Here is a 15438-nt window from a genome sequence, read left to right on the forward strand (position 1 = left end):
CTCACAGTCATCAAGGGCACAGCAGGGCAGAACCTCCACAGACAGAGGAATTAACTCTCTGCCTGGCAACCCCCACAGCTAGTCCTTACTGACTCAGTCTTTCTTGGCTTCTCAGCCTGAGTAGCTCCAGGATGAAGTTTTTTTGGGGTGCCCTTCCTAGCCCACGGAGTAGAGCTTCAGGGATTCAGAAAAGAGATACAAGCAAAGCCAACTGGTCCCTTCAAATTCTCACAATCATCAAGGGCACAGCAGGGCAGAACCTCTACCTGGCGACCCCCACAACCATTCCTTACTCACTCAGTCTTTCTTGGCTTCTTGGCCTGAGCAGCTCTAGGACATAGTTTTTTTTGGGGGGTTGCCCTTACTAGCCCTCTGAGGAGAGCTTCGGGGATTTCAGGATCTATTTTATTAGTGACTCTTTTTTTTAATATAATTTTTATTTTGATCATAGTGGCTTACATATTGTTGGCAATAATATTTTAGGTAAATATTTACATAAAATCAGGGGGAATTCCCATCACCAAATTGTCCTCCCTACACCTTCGTTTTTGTCCTACCTCCCATATCCTCTTCCCTCACCCCCAGGGTTGCTAGAATATGTGGTCCCCTCTGTACCTAGCCTACTACTTAATAGTCTTGCACCTGTTTGTTCTTGGTGCCTCCCTTATTTCCCCCTCTAATTGGGAGGCAGGACTAGCTAGTTCAAGTTGAGTGGTTTTGTTTAAAGAAGATAAAAGTAATAAACTGGGGTAAAAGTCTAATACTCCGAAAATGGGTGGAATCCTCTAGAGGCTCTCATCATCGATTTGAGAGACGAAGGAGAAAAAGAAGGTGAAACACTCCACCAGTACAAAAAAAAAGTGTCAAATATCCAGTGAGGACTCCAACAACAACTTCAATAACCACACCCAAACAGAAATCGACCAAAAATAGATAGGTAAATAAAAAAATAATAATAAATGAAGATAAAAAATAATATATAAAAATTAAACAATGTTTTGTGCTGTTTGTTTTTTTTTGTTTTTTCCCTCCTGCCCTGGCACAGTAAATATTGGGGTCATTTGAAAAGGAATTCACTTGGCCTAAGAGATATGGGGTTTCTCTGTCCTTGGAGTATATTGTCATGGGATTAACTATAGACTCTGTTCAGGATCATTTACTCTCCCGGTGGTGCTTTTGTGGTGTTTGGAAGACTTCTGCTCTGTCCTGGGTGATACAATCAGACCTCTGTGTTTAGAGATCTCAGTATCTGCACAGATACAGGGGTGGGACTTTTTTTGTGTCTTGGTTTTGAACCAGTGTCTCTTTCCAGAGTGTGGGAAAGTTTTCTGCTATGATTTTCCTCAGCACTTGTTCTTCTTTCCCTGTTTCCTCCCCTTCTGATATCCCTAAAATCCGTAGATTTTTTTTTTGTCTTTGTTTAATCTTAATACCTGACATATTCTTCCAATGCCTTACCTTTTATTTTCTTATTGGCTTCTTTGTCATCTTTGGTTTGTATTTTTTCTTCAAGTTCTTCTCTGCGATTCTCCAATGTAAATCTGCTACTATGGCTTGCTAAGACATTTCTAATTTTCTTTCATTCCATTTGTATGAATTCTCTCATCTGCTGTAAAAGTTTATTTTGAGTTGGTTGACTTGTTCATATATGGATTTTTGAACTCATTGTCAAGTGATTTGTTGATTTCTAATGCCATGGATTTCAATGCCACTTTTATGTCCTCATCTATTGGGCTCTTGCGTTTTGGTGGACTTGGACACTTGCTAGCATTTCTCTCCATATTTTTGACTGATAGTGTCTTCCATGGTTTCCCCATATTTCTTTGCTTTTGGTGGTTCAAAGTGTTCTAATCTTGTTTTCAGCCCTCCAGTGTCACCTGTGGCATATGGCTGGGTCCCTATTCTGGAGTGTGGCCCTAGACAGGTGTGGTAAGTTAGTTGCTGATATTTGGCCCTGCCCTCAAATCTCCAAGTTCCAGATACCTGTGAAAGGATGCAAGCTCTGAAAATGGTGAACTCTGATAGCCTTGCCTCGGATCTACTCTGGTAGCTGTGAGACGAGCAGGACACCACCCATCCAGTTCCCCAGGTACTGCTAATGGCGACTGGCAGCCTCCTGAGCTCTACCCTTGGTACCTGAGAGGGAAGCAGGTTGTCACCTGTCTGGGTCCCCAGGCGACTGGCAGCCTCCCCTCAGATTTAGCCCCAGTACCTGCGAAAGAGGCAGATAGCCTCCCACCCCCAGGAGTGCACCGCATCCTCCTTAGTCTCCCGAGCAGGTCGGCACCCATCTGTGCCCAGATGTGCACTACAGCCTCCCGAGTTCAAGCCCTAGTATCTGCGGGAGAGGTAGGTCCACACGATTCATCCCCAGGTGTGCTAATGGCATGTTAATGGCAACCGCAACCTCCTGAGTTCAAGCCCCAGTATGAGGAAGACTACTTTCTTATTCTTGAAGAATATGTTTCCTCACAAATCTTCTTCAAGTAACTTGAACATATGATTTTTTTAATAAATGATGAAGATATAAATTATCATTAAAATTAGCCATTATTTTTTCTGGGAAATAATCTGCATTTAAAGTATATACTAAGGTTTCATAAAGAACATTACATGTATATAATAAATTAACAATTCAAAATGGATTAAAAGATCAATTCTTAATTTTATTTTGAAATAAGAAAGACAATTGGAGAGAAGTAGAAAAAATATAAATATTTTAAATAATTACTTTTTATAATCTACATGGCTTATGGGATACCATGCCTATTTGGTCTTGGCTTTTTTATAAGGTTTTATCCCTTCCAAAAACACTGCCATCTTCTTCTTAATTTAATTTTTCTAGGATTTTGGACCTTGGGGAATGCAATTAGACTTTACAGGACATCTGTCTATCAAATATATAATAGCATCTCCATGCACAGTCACCAAACAAGAATCTTAATCTAAGGCAAGACCTTAGGGGTTCCAGGGAAACAACAGAAAGTCATGCTCATCTGGGTCTTATAATTTAAGTGAGGTGGCTGTCCAGCTGCAGTTAGAAGCAGCTACTCACACAGAAATCAGAAATTATCCTCTTAGTCTAGGTGACAGATGGCACGAAAGCATTCTCTTAGGCTCAGAAGCTTGGCTTCTGCATCTGTGAAGAATTTCTCATCAGATTTCCTTGCATATTCATAGTATGTGTCAGGCTTCGGTGTTATCAAAAACCAGACCTTCTGCCTATGTAAGGTATCATCTTTCTATTTTGTGTATCTTCTATAGCATTTTATTAAGAATCAGGTATATCAAATAAACTGTATACAAATGTGAATGTTTGTGCTTCTTCTGTATGTGCATGCTATGTTCTTAGTCAATATCAAGAGTGTTTTTCTCAAAAGGTCTCAACCATCACCTACTTCCATTCACATCTGCAGGACCTTATATTAAAAAACATTTCTTAAATTGACAATGTTTGTTTCAATCTCATCCTCAAAATTTATTTTTATTTTGAATCCCTTTGATATTATTCAATGTAGTCTCCATGCCAGTATTATTTTCTTGCTTTTATTGTGTCATAGTCTTGTCTCATGATCATTAACTTCTATGTGTTTAATTGGATATGATATAGCAGAAAGCACCATATTTGAACATACATAGGCCTTCTGGTGTTTATCAATATCAAAAATAAAATTGTACAAGATGCATGAAAATTAAATAGAATATACTTATTTAATATAATCTTTGTTCATTTATAAAATTTACCATAAAATAACAATCTATTTCCCAATGATAGTTTCTATATTAATGGAATTATCTTGATATCCAAAGACTAAAGAGCCTTGGGAATTTATATTTATATGCGAATTCTTAAAAAAACATAGAATTTTGTGAATGTTTGAAAATTACATACTTTTGAGTTGAGAAAATATCAATACTCATTTGAATTTACATTTTGGTTACTTGTATACTTTTTTACCTCTGAACCTTGAATTTTGGAGTAAAATACATTGAATTTTCTGTCTATATCCCAAAGTCCATTTCCTTATTATTTGGTGCCTAATTATAATTCATCCCTCATAAAATATTTAAGTCTGCCAGATCTTTTGATTTATTAAAAATATTCTGAGGTTTGATCATTTCTACCCCTTGAATATTTTTGATGTGAAAGGTTGAGTTCTTTGTGTATTCTACTAACATAACTTTTTGTTTCTAAATTACATCCACTATGAATTTTTAAAGACATGGCGTGACATTTAATCATTCTAACTAAAGTAGGTATCAGTGACAATGACATAGACCAATTTGAAAAAGTCAGGAAGCACTCCTTGAACCAAAAGCTCAGTTGAGAAATTTCAGAAATATGAGAACTTATAAATGGTACTTTCTATCCAATACAAGCAAATTAGCTGTGATACAGATTTTATGATACAACCTACTTTCTCTAATGTTGAAAATTATCAAAACAGATTATTACTTAAGAATTATATCTTAAAATTAAGTATCCATGTTGATGATTAATTATTATATTATTATTAACTATAAAGTATTAGGTATTAATATTAGCCTAAATGTTCCAAAATATCCTGTCAAATTAGAAAATTTTAGCCATATTAGCTAAGGGAAACAAAAACTTCCCTTAAAATTACATTAATCATGTCTGAGAATACTCTCCAAAATATACAATGTACTGACAGAACTTAATAAAATAAATACATATAACCCCATCAAAAAATAGAGAGAATAAATAGACACTTCCTCAAAGAAGAAATACAAATGGCCAAAAAACATAAAAAATGCTCCACATCACTAATCATCAGGGAGATGCAAATCAAATCTACAATGCGGTACATATCACACCACAAAGACTGGCACGCATCACAAAGAACAAGAACAATCATGAAAGGTCTTATGCTTATACAGTTTATCGTATTATTCTTCCCATTCTGTCTAAAGTCAATATTTGGCTGGCTATTTTGCTGATTCATTAAGCATGGTAAGGTTAGCCACTCGTGTCTTGGGCTACTGTCACTATCTGACATCATAAAGAGCTTTTCTTTAAAAACCACCTTATTTTTATTTACATATCTTGTATATATAATACACTAAATCTTATAGTGAACAGCTACGTAATCATATCTGTATATTGTTTCCCAGTAAGAACTAACGGAGAGATCTTGGGTTTAGAGTAAGAATACAGACAATATAAATCTCAGATATTCTTCTACCAGAAGTGTAGCAATTTTTGACATTCACTTTTATTCCTATATTACTTTATATAGTTAGATAAAAGGGGAATAGACTCTGGTTTAACATTTCTGTCAACAGCTGTAATTGCCATTGCATGGTAATATTTTTGAGATCATACCTTTTTCTAAGTACTTGAAACCTAAAACAAAGGGCCAAGTATTACTATAAACACCTCTACACAAAGAAACTCATAACTGAACAAATACAATTGTGATGACATTATGAAGGTGAAGAACATTGCACATTGATAGAAAGTAATAAGAAAAATATATTTTAGATAAGATTAAAATGCAATAAAAGAAAGCCTTATGTGCATAGATAAGAAAAGTATCTTTACTCAGATCTCTTAACTTATTTCAAAACAGGATGGCAGACGAGAACTTATTTTATTCTAAGCAGAAGATATGTGAGAAAAATGTTCTCAGTTGATAATGATCTTTTTAGATATGCATGATATCCTTTTGACCAGAATTTCTAGAGTCAATATAGAGTGACAGTAATTTAGTTGAAGAGGGAGTTGTGCTTTTGAGGGCTATATTCTACATTATCTATAGGGAATCATAGAGAATATTTCATATGATCAATTTTACTACAAAAGTAATAGTCCTTAGAGAAAATTGGTGAGACCAATGTCAATCTCTCTCTTTTTCTCTCTCTCATGTGTGTTCTCTTTTCTGCTATAATGCTTAAATCTCAGTAACAAAATGTTACTTTAGTTAATAAGATATTAAAACAAGTATAATCTAGAATAAATTCACCCTGTGAACCAGATTAACCTTTATAATTTTAGACTAAAAGCTGCCCAAGAGAGTGAATATCATATTATATTTTACTTCAAACATTTTTGAGATTATAAATATTGTTCACACAATAAATATCTAACTTGTGTATTATCTGCATACACAGAGTGAAGAATCTATAAAATCACTAAATTAATACTTTCGAAATGGCCTTAGTGTTCAATATAAAAGGTTCTAATGTGCCTCGTGAACACTAATTGATCAGTCTATGCAAGTATCAGAATTCATCTAAATTCCAAACTTCAAGTTACACTTTATGTCTATAATAAGAGTTCACTAAAATTATGCCAAAACAACTGTACATTCACTGTTTTGTTTTTTTTCTTTTTGTGCTACCCACCCAACACTATTCAGGGGTTACTCCTAAATCTGCACTCAGGAATGAATCTGGAAGTTGATAGAGCAACATATAAGGTGCCAGAGATCAAACCTGGGTCAGCTGCGTACTAGACAAGTCTCCTACACTCTTTAATGTGATTCTGCTCATAGATACCTATAAAGTAAAAATTCACAATTTGTGAGATCACCCCAGGCACCATTCTTCTAAACGCTATGCAGCTAGGTCTGAAAAAGCAGGGAAACACCTAAGAAATAATCAACCAAGCCAGTCAGGAAAGAATAATCATGGTATCCGTAGGCTTTTTCCTTGTGCTCTCTCCTAGAACCCAAAAGCCAGAACTTTTTTTTTTATTCAAACCAAGAAAGGGACAAGGAGAGGGAGAAAGTGAGAAGAGAAAGAGAGAAAAGTACTATCCAATGCGCTTTTCCATACCAAAAGATTTATAGGAAGGAGGAAGGTGGGGAACACCTTTGTTTGGGGTTGATCGCTGGGTGTCATCTTACAGATATCCACTCTGAAAAGGGTTCATACTCGGTACAGTATTAGGTTTTCAAAACAAATAGTTGTCAACGTGAGGATGCAACTTCTGCAGTGCTCTGCAACACTGGATTCCATTGCCTACTGTAGAATTCCAGTTCAAATATCATTTATGTATCTGGAATTCAATTTGTATTTGATATATGTGTTTTTATGTCATGACATAAATAGGACTACTTAGAAGTGGATAGTTATTATTAACATGCCTTTAAAAGAAATATTAGCTTTCTTTATAATAAAATAAATCTAGATATATGTACACAAAATAGGGTTTTTTTTTTTCATTAAACTTCAATGGTTCATAAAAACCTCAACTTAACCTTGATATGCTTTCTAAAGCTAAGGAGAAAAACACCTTCAGATACTTTTTCATAAGGACAATTATTCAGGGTTTCTTAGTACATGCCACTATAAGAACATGAAGAGAGTTAAATAGGCACTCACACTGACCTTGAGTAGTTTATGATCTAAGTAGAACATTATGATGCAGAAATATATCTTCAGGGAATGCATTAGAGACCTTACATTACTTATGTGTTTAAATTATGTGCAAGCAAAAAGGTAAGGAAATTTAACATGGCGATGAAGAAGAAAGAACTTTGAGGGGAAGTAGCAACAGTTTGTTATGAGCTTAGGAAGCTATTTTAAAAACAAGCTGTTTTAGGTATATCTGTCTAGAAAGTGTCTCAATGAATTTGTTCTAAAACTTCAAGCATGAACTTTTAACTAGAAGTCTTCATGAGAAATGTCAAATATCTGAATGCTGTTGTCCATATGTATATTTGCCTAGGAAGCTTATTAAATTAGATATTAGAGTACACAAACTTTGCTTCTTTATTATATATAAAAAAAGATTAATGTAAAAAATAAGGAGGGGCCATTAAAATAATGCAGTGTAGGGCTGATGCAAAAATATACCAGGTAGGGTGGTTGCCTTGCATATAATCAACCAACTTTCAATACCTAGTATCCCATATATACACCCAAGCACCACCAGGAGTATTTTTCAAATGCATAGCCAGGAACAGCACAGGAGGTGATGCCAAAACAAAAACAAAAACAAAAAAACAATTAGATAATATCATGCATATCTGAATACACACATAAACACAAAGACCCATTAGAATAAATAGATCAGGTGATAAAGAAAAATAAGTGCTATAAATAGCTAAAATATCTAATTTAGAAGTTAAAAAATTGCAGATACATATTAGACATTTATTTTTTATTGAACAAAGATTAAGTTTTCTTTTCATCCTGTATTACCTTCAACTTTCTTTTGATTGCCAGTGATCCTTCCTCATATTTTCCTTTATTTCTCTTTTTCCAATTTTATTTAGTTCTCCAATGTTGTGGGTAACAAAATATTTCCTAAGTTGTATATGTACACCAACCAGTGATGACCAACATCTAATATTCTGCAAATTTTCCAAACAAGACTGAATAAAAGACCGATAGACAAAATTCTCTTTGAGAAAATAAAATTAATCCTATTCAAATAAAGATACTGTTTCCCTTTATATGTAACTCCTATTGTCTACTTAAACTAAAACTAAAAAAAGAGCAAGTATTAAAATGCAATTTCAGAATCTTCAAATTATCTAAATTACCTATCTTTTAAAGCTTAGATCCTCTTGGCAAAGCATCCACTGGATATTTCATCTGACAACTAAAAATCCCTCCTCTGAATTACTAAATTATTGAATTACTGCTCAAAACTTCAAATTATGGTCCACTAACAGATAAGGTACATGGTTATTTAAAGAGATAACAACCAAAGTTTTCTCAATTTCTTCCTTAACTGTAAGGAGATTGTTGATACGCTTATAATGATCAGATAGAGTTATTCACATGCAAGAAGCGATCCTTCGAGTTTTTAGTCATTGAAATAATCTTGATACATAGTTTGAACATATTAACACATGGGTGAATTTTTTTCTACTTCATTCAATCTACTGCCATTTGTGAAACAATACAACATTATCTCTGTTATAGAATTAGTGTGCCAGTGTTTGCTGCTCATTTCCCCTTCAACCATTTCAGAAAATGTAACCACAGACTGAAAAGAAATTCTTTGAATTGCCGGAAAAAGAATCCCAATTCAATACTATTATTATTATTATTATTATTATTATTATTATTATTATTATTATTACTATTATTAGTTTTTGGGCCACACCCGGTGACGCTCAGGGATTACTCCTGGCTATGTGCTCAGAAATCACTCTTGGCTCGGGGGACCATATGGGACACCTGAGATCAAACTGCAGCCCATCCTAGGCTAGCACAGGCAAGGCGCCTTACCGCTCAGTGCCACCGCTCCAGCCCAATACTCAGTATTATTAACCTAACAACAAACCCAAAAAGCTTAATTTTGTTTTGAAACCTCAAATATACCATATTCTTTAATACTTGCAGTATGAAAATTGTAAAAATCCATTAGTTTTGTTTGTTTGTTTGCTTGTTTTGGGGCCACACAACCGGCACGCTTAGGTATTATTCCTGGCTCATGTGCCATGCTCAGGGAACCATAGTGGATGCCAGAAATCAAACCTGGGTCCATCCCGGGTCAGCTGCATGCAATGCACAAGCACTACTGCTGTACTATTGCTCCGACCCCATCCACTGGTCTTATCTAATGGCTACTCTTGTCTCTTAGGTTGAGGGGGAAAGAAAAGAAAAGGACTGAGATAGAAGGAGTGAGAATTCTAGTAGAAAAAAGTTTATATTTCCAATAATAGAAACTAAATTTAATAGTAGTTAGAAAATAAGGGAATAATATAAGAAAATAATTATTTTCTTTTATTTGGAAACTGAAAATGGGTAACTAATACAGTTTCACAATGTTCACTCCATATTACCTTCATTCTCCATAGCCTGATTATTGATGTTTCTGTTCAAAGTGGGGCCATAAGATATTTTGATTTGAGCCTAATGAATAAATTAAATGCAGTAGGCATAGCAGTGAAAATATTTCAGAGAAAATAAATATATTTTGTCAATACTTTAATTTATGAATATATACTATTTGTGCTTTGCTCATTCACACAGAATTACATTCTATCATCTTGAGTTTTAGCTTTCTCAAATATTAACTTTCTCCTTCTACTATATTCCCTCAAGATTTTAAGATGAATGAAATGTGACATGTATGGAAAAATAATTTTATGTCTCTTTACTTTTCAGCCTTCATATGAAGAAATTAGCAGAATCATTCAGAATGGTTTACTCATGACAGAAGAAACATAAAAGGTTGATGACAAAGTAATTTTGTGAAATTAACTTTGGTTAATTTATTTGACCTTGCTACAAGAGGTGTAGCTGTGCTGAGTCTACAAAGAGCTGCAGTAGCAATGCCTTGACCAGCAACTCCTTAGCAAATGCAGATGTTTCTGATGATTGTTAATATTTCCACTACATCTAGTGCTGAATCTTTCTTTCTTTTCTTTCTCTTTCTTTCTTTCTTTCTTTCTTTCTTTCTACTTTCTTTCTTTCTTTCTTTCTTCTTTCTTTCTTTCTTTCTTTCTTTCTTTCTTTCTTTCTTTCTTTCTTTCTTCTTTCTTCTTCTTTCTTCTTTCTTTCTTTCTTTCTTTCTTTCTTTCTTTCTTTCTTTCTTTCTTTCTTTCTTCTTTCTTTCTTCTTTCTTCTTTCTTTCTTTCTTCTTTCTTTCTTCTTCTTTCTTTCTTTCTTTCTTTCTTTCTTTCTTTCTTTCTTTCTTTCTTTCTTTCTTCTTTCTTTCTTTCTTTCTTTCTTTCTTTCTTTCTTTCTTTCTTTCTTTCTTTCTTTCTTTCTTTCTTTCTTTCTTTCTTTTTTCTTTCTTTCTTTTCTTTCTTTTCTTTCTTTTCTTCTTTCTTTCTTTCTTTCTTTCTTTTCTTTCTTTCTTCTTTCTTCTTTTCTTTTCTTTCTTTCTTTCTTTCTTTTTTCTTCTTTCTTTTCTTTTTCTTTCTTTCTTCTCTTCTTTCTTTTTGATTTCTTTCTTTCTTTATCTTTCTTTCTTTCTTTCTTTCTTTCTTTCTTCTTTCTTTTTCCTCTTTCTTTCTTCTTTTTTTGCCACACATGATGCTCTGGGGTTACTCCTGTCTATGCGCTCAGAAATCGCTCCTGGCTTGGGGAACCATATGGAACACCTGGAATTGAACCGAGGTCGGTCCTGGATCAGCCGCATGCAAGGCAAATGAGCTATCTCTTCGGCCCCTGAATCTCCTTTTCTTACCATTTTATTCTCATTCTATATTTCTGATTCCTACCTAGAAATATCGATGCCTCACTTTCCCGTGTAACATAAAGACTAATATGATAAGTCACCTCAAACACGTGGGGGGGGCTCTGATCTCTTCTTATCAAAGAAAGCCCTAGCACTCACTCCACTATTCCACAGTCACTCCATAAAAACCATGTAAATGTCCCAACTTCATTGCTTCACAACTAATCTCTGCAGAGACACCAAACAGCCAAACATGCCAGGTACACTTTTTTTCACCTAAAAACCCTGAGGTCTTCTCAGAACGGGGCTGCACACCCTCTCCCAGTTCGTCAAAAGTCCCAGTAGTCACACCCGCATCTCACAGCTGACATCCTGTAAGCAACTGCCCAGTTTAGCTTTAATAATCTCAGAAGCTCAAAGTCAAACCAAGACACTCAAGCATATTGGCCCATTTCTTCAGATCTTTGAGTTCCTGGTACATGTTGCCACATAGAAAACCTCCAAATTTCGTAACACAGACAGCCTAATAGGACCATAACATATTAGATGTGAAAGTAGTATAGAAGCCAAATAAAGTCAGTAAACAAAAACAAAACCGAAGGCTCAGCTAATAGCAAATAGCTTAATAAAAACACCAGACAATGAGTTTAATAACCCCATTGTGAGACACCATAACTTTCACAGATTTTCTTTCTACTGGAGTATTTTAGTAGTTACATTAAATGTTTTGTTTTAGCAAACAATATAAAAATTATTTTGTGCCTGTGAAGTGGGCAGGTTTTGGTGAGTGATGGAAAAATGGGGACAACAATGAATGAAAGGACACATTGGTGGTGAGATTGGTATTAGATTGTTTATATCTTTGTAAAACACTGTGTTTAAATAAAGTTAAAAATTAAAAAATATATCTTGCAAGTGCCTAAAATATGGTCTAAAAGCAACTGGAGTGCTGTGGACCAACAGAACTTTGGAAGTAAGAATGAGTTGTCAATCTAGTAATAATTTCCAAAAAAAATATTTCTTGAAAATATTTAAAATATTTTTTCAAGAAATGAATGATATGAAATAATATGGAAATAAGGATAGATATTCTTGAATGAATAAAATCTATGGGAAAGAATAGAGAAATTGTTACATGATATAAGGTGTTTTCTTTGCATGTGCTAGATATGTATTCTATCCCTGGCACCACATATATTTCCATAAATGAGCTTCATGGTTGACTGATGTTGACATTAAAAATTGTTTTTGCTACTGTAATTTATACAATATGTGAGTGATACAGTTCTATGCATAAAAATTTATAACCCTATACGCTCCATTGGGGTGAACTTCCCATCACCATTGTCTTATGAACAGCCTACCTTGTATGACCCACAACTTTCCCAAAGCCCTTTTCCTCTCACACAAGCCTAGTATTGAACAAATCATCAGGTTCTATTGACTTTCATTATTTGTTAAGGTCTTCTTTATACCTCCACATATGACAAAGAAAAGGTCTTCTTTATACCCCCACATATGATAGAAATAATTCCAGATTTGTCCCTTTCTAGACACATAGTGATAAATTGCATTATTTTATTTCTTCATATAGCTGAATGGTATCCCACTGTGTTTCTATACCATGGTTTCTTTATCTAGTCATCTGTTCTTGTACATGAATTGATCCCAGATTTTGCTTTCATAAATAATGCCATAAAGACAACACATAAATCTTTTCTAATTAGAATTTGGACTCTTGGTATAGATATCCATAATTAGAAACTTTGGAACATATCAAAGCTTAATTATCAGTTTTTTAAAGAAGTGCCCAAATTATTTTTGCAAAAGGTTGAACCAGTTGATATCCCATCAGAAGTGGGTCAAAATTCTTTGCACCCTCTTATCCCTACAACTTTGATTGTCTTTTTTCTTTTCTGGTGTACATCAGTCTTATTTGTATGGAATGATATTTCTCATGTGTTTTGATTTAAATAAAAAACTTTTGTGTCTCCTTTTCACTTCATTTTTGGATGGAGTTGATTTTGTTTTTGTTAAGTTATACAAATGCTTTATATGTCTTTAATTTAATCCCTTGTCAGTTGAGAGCTGAGAAAATATTATTCTTAATTTGTGAGCTGTCTTTTTATTCTTGTTATTGTGACTTTTGCAGTGCAAAAGCTAATCAATATGTTGAAGTCCCATTATTAAATATTTACTTCTGTATGGTGGAAAATGGTGTCAGATCATTTAAAGTATCTTGACAGTTTCCTATAGATGATTCTAGTAACAATGACTCTGCCTATGTTTCTATGTACATATACTATATATACATCTAAATGATTCACATCTGAATTGATATCTTTAATTCATTTTGAATTGACTTTTATGCATTTTGTGAGACAGACTGAGAAGTAACTTTTATTATTTTTTAATGTGGCTGACCAATTTTCCTAACACCGTTGAAGAGGCTTATTTTTTTCCACAACATACTTTTTAGCTCCTTTGTCAAAAATTAAATGACCATATGGAATGTGTATCACTGTGCCCTCCTTATAGACCATTAATCTAAAAGTATTTCTTCTAGTATCTCACTGTCTTGCTTAGTATAGTTTTATAGTGTAAATTAAAGTTGAGATAAGAAAAGTCTCCAGTCTTTTATTTTTTCTTAGGATGATTTTCACTCTTGGGGGAAGTTATTAATCCATATAGATTCAGCAGCATTTGGTCAATTTTCTTTGTGTGTGTGTGTGTGTGTGTGTGTGTGGTTTTGGGATCACACCCAGCAGTGCTCAGGGTTTTTTTCTGGCTCCGCGCTCAGAAATTGCCCCTGGCAGTCATGGGGGACCATATGGGACACCAGGATTCGAACCGATGACCTTCTGCATGAAAGGTAAACGCCTTACCTCCATGCTATCTCTCCGGCCCCAATTTTCTTTAGGAAATGTTATATTCCTAAGGAAATAATAGAATCTTAATATCACATATTTAAAGTAACAGTTAATTTTTTGGCTACACCCAGTGATGCTCAGGGGTTCCTCCTGGCTATGCGCTCACAAATAGCTCCTGGGTTGGGGGACTAGATGGGATACCGGGGGTTTGAACCGCTGTCTGTTCTAGGCTAGCACTGTCAGGGCAGAGGCCGTACTGCTTGCTCCGCTGCTCTGACCCCAGAAATAGTTAATTTTCACTAGAGACTCTGAAAGTTAAAGGGTCAGAATCAAAAGTAATAATTGCATACTTAATCAAACTGTGAAAGTAATACGACCAAAATTTTGAAACTTGTAAGTGTACATTAATAAGGAGAGAATAAAATAAGACAGATATACACAATAATAACTAAAGATTACTAAGTGTAATTCCCAATTAAATAGTAATTTAAAAGTTGTTCGATTAATCAACAAATTGAAGGAATAATGTAAGCAGAAAAATAAGACAGAATAGTGAAAAAATTGAAACTTAACATATCAAAATCATACTCTATCTAAATAGACTAAATATACCACATAGTTCATTAATAGTGAATAAAATATTGTAAATATTTTACTAATGTACATGGTAATATATAGTAATTATACAGTAATATTTTACTATTTTTCTTTTTTTTTCTAAAAATATGGAATGCTTCACGAATTTACGTGTCATCCTTGCGCAGGGTCCATGCTAATCTCTGTATCGTTCCAATTATAGTATATGTGCTGCCAAAGTGAGCACATGCTTTACTATTTTTACTATTTTAAAAATAGTGAATAATATTGTCTGCTCTAGATATCTGTAAAAATATAACAGAAAATATAGTGAAATAGATTTAAAGTAAAATGATAGGCAAAAATATATAAAGTCTAATAAATATAATGTATCCAAATTGAATTTAATGTAAAGGAAATTATATTGAGACAGGATTACAAGAAGTTGATAGGGCAGCAAAGTTTATATATTTTATTTGATGTATATATACATCAAAGATAAAAGGACAAGAAATGTCAAAGATTTAAAGACTAGACAAAGGCTGAAAAAATAATGCAAGATAGCTAGTCGTCCACTTGAATTACAATCAGGTGACCCAAGTTTGATCTCTAGAGCTGGGTATGGATAGCCTCTAAGTCCCACTTATAGTTAACCCTAAGTATGGAGTCAAATTTAAGTGTTGCCTACTACAATTCTTAGGATTTCTAGGCCTGCCCAAATCCTCACCAAAAAATGTAAATATATATATTTATACTTGGAAACATTTGCAATATGTTATGAATAATGGAAAGAAAACAGAAAAAATATAGATCTCATTCAAAAACAGCAGGTTATATATTTTTAAGTGTCCCCAGAACTATGTCAAGATAGACTATTTCTTG

General features: G+C 34.0%; 1 non-coding gene across 1 annotated transcript; it reads right to left on the reverse strand.

Moving 5' to 3' along the window:
* Window positions 1–14699: 14699 nt before the first annotated feature.
* Window positions 14700–14803, reverse strand: LOC126004661 (U6 spliceosomal RNA). Its single transcript, XR_007493927.1, has one exon. It is a non-coding gene; the product is annotated as a U6 spliceosomal RNA (small nuclear RNA).
* Window positions 14804–15438: the final 635 nt, after the last annotated feature.

Source organism: Suncus etruscus, chromosome 3, assembly GCF_024139225.1.
Source record: "Suncus etruscus isolate mSunEtr1 chromosome 3, mSunEtr1.pri.cur, whole genome shotgun sequence".
NCBI lineage: Eukaryota > Metazoa > Chordata > Mammalia > Eulipotyphla > Soricidae > Suncus > Suncus etruscus.